Source organism: Chiloscyllium plagiosum, unplaced genomic scaffold (genome assembly GCF_037043375.1).
Source record: "Chiloscyllium plagiosum isolate Xiang-an unplaced genomic scaffold, Cpla_swu_hap1 HiC_scaffold_173, whole genome shotgun sequence".
In the NCBI taxonomy this organism is placed as follows: Eukaryota; Metazoa; Chordata; class Chondrichthyes; order Orectolobiformes; family Hemiscylliidae; genus Chiloscyllium; species Chiloscyllium plagiosum.
Window position 1 is genome coordinate 1 of NW_028270312.1, and position 2,832 is coordinate 2,832.

Sequence of the window (2,832 nt, forward strand, 5' to 3'; positions counted from 1 at the left end):
GAATGAGAGCTGATGCACTTGGAGGGACACAGAACCCAAGGGTTACGTTATGAATGGTAGAACCCTGGGAAACACTGAATCAGGGGGATCCTGGTGCACATGAATACCTTTAGGTAGTAGGACAGGTCGATGAAATGGTTGAGAAGGTATTGGGATTTTTTGGCTTTTAAATGCAAGACATAGAGTTTAGGAGCAGCGACAATATGTATAAAATATTGGCTCGGCTACAGCTAGAATGTTGGAGTACTTTGATTGTCTTAAAGAAGGTGGAGACTTTCCAGGAAGACTCTAAGGTAGTAACGTTTTGGGTATGAAGGGAGGTTGGATGGACTGGGATTGTTTTCCTTGGAGCAGGGGAGATTGATAGGCGGCATCATTTAAAAGTATATTGTTATAAAGAGCATAGACAGCACTGAAGCAATTATGTTTTCCCCTTTGTGATCAGTCAATGACCAGGGGCATAGACACAGAGAGGCAGGGGTTTTAGTATTCAACCAATAGTATTGTGACAATGTGTAACTTACTTCCTGTAAGTGTAGTAGAAGCAGATCCCCGATAGCATAGAACTCTTTAAATGTGCACTTGTAATGCCCGGGTTATGGACTTAATGCTGGAAAATTGGATGAGAATTCTGAGGCAACTGTTTCATGGACTCTATCGGGCAAAGCGCATTTTTCTTTTTTGTGCTAGAAGTCTCTATGTCTCCAAACCTTCTCCAACTCCCAGCTGGACCATTGTATTTTCAACCAGGACTTCCCCCAGAGCCATTGACTCCAACAATGATACTGACTGCCATTATCCCAAATTCTGTTACTGTTCGGGTTATCTTTCATTGTTGCAGCATCTCTGCCAGTTCAGCAACTTTCCCAGTGATGCAGCATTCCATGCTAGTCCCTTTGAAATTAGAGCAACCCCTCCAACATTGAGTAAGCCATCCTCAGGCATTTCACACTGTTCAGCTATAGACACCATGTAATGTGTCTTGCCTCTCAAGGTATTCGACTGGCTCTGCTGACAGACAGGGTTCCTCTTCCATCATCTCTGTCATTTACCATTTTTTAATAAACCCTGATTTGATTTGATTTATTATTATATTGTCACGTTTACCTCTGTATTGTGGGAAAGAAACTTGTTTTGCTTGCAGTGCAGTGAATCTTCAGTGCAAAGTCACAAATGCCACCGGACGATTGAACAGAGTGAGGGATACAGAGGTACAGCTACAAGGAAGGTGCACAAGAAGCAAGATCAACATTAGGTTTAAAATTTGAGGCCCATTCAGAATTCAAATAGCAGTGGGGAAGAAGCTAGTCTTGAACATGTTGTTCTGTCTGTTTATGATTTTGTATCTCCTGACTGATGGAAGAGGTTGGAGGAGAGTTTAACCGGGGTGGGAGGGTCTTTAATAGTGTTGGCTGACTTTCTGTGGCAACTAGAAATGTACATTCAGTCAATGGGTGGAAGGTTGGGCTTGTGTATGATCTGCCCTGTGTTCACAACTCACTGTAGTTTCTTACAGTCCTGGGCACAGCAGTAGCAGAGCACTTGGTACATTTCTGTTTGATCACGAGTTTCATTCCCTCTTATTTCCTTTAATCTACACTTATAGGACTACACAAACATATGTAGGTGAGACTGAAACTAATATTCACTTCTTTCAATGTAGGTACCTGTCCACAAGAAATCTTCTGTAACACTGAAGTTACAGTGTATGCCTGGAAAGTTTATTTTGCTGAAGGTGCACTGGGGATCTGCCCGAGCATCTCCCCAACACCCAGTTTACCTCGACTTTCTGCCTTTGTATATGTCACCTACATCTTTACATTTTAAACGGAATGATGAACAGCATATTATTAATTTTCAAAAACTTGCAGGAATCCAATTGAAAGTAAAGAATCCAGTATCAAATCATGCAAATATCTTCTTTGATTTTATGTTTTGATAATTGAGGAGCATTAATGCAGCTTTGCTGGAGTTGGCGATTTTCTTTTACTGTCACCTCGACGTCCGTGCATCCACAATGTTGATTCAACCGACAGGATATGCCCCTCATTCTCCATCATATTTGCAGATGATTGGGGTGAGCGCTTGACCAGAGTTACAATGATCCCACCTCCCTCATCTTTAATTGTGCTTCGAGAGTAAGCATTTGTCACATTTTTACACCATGTATTATCACTGCCGCGGATCATTATTACTTTGCAGTTGAACTGCATCTGCCCTCAAACTGATCATTAAAACAAACTTTCTCTACCTTTCTGCATCCCCTTTTTCTCTTTCATAAAAATCGATTTATATATGCCCTTTTTTGATATTTAACAGCTGTGATGTCTTTTATTCCCCCTCATAAATTATTACTAGAATTAACTTAGAGATTTACTTCGCTTTTCAGAAGTTAGGGAATGGCCTCAGGCACACACACACACGCACACATACAGAGTCTCAGAGAGAGTGGCACACACACACACACACAGATACACACGCACACAGACACACTCACACACACACATAGAGTCTCAGAGAGAGGGACACACACACACACATAGGGAATACAAAATGAAAAAAAAGAGTGGTTAAACTTTTAGTACTTCCCTATCGTGTGGAGCCATCCAATTCTCTCACCATATTATCCAGCTGTATTGATACTTCTTGGGGGAAGCATGGCAACGTGTGGTGTAAATTCATCCTGCTAAATGTTACATGTTTTGGTGGGTACCTTTATGACTGGTATCCTAGATTCCAACTGCTGTTCGCCGGCTGCCTGTTTCTATTCAAGCTAGAAATTGGCAAGTTACACATTTAAAGTTTACATCACAATTCTTTTAATACTGGGTG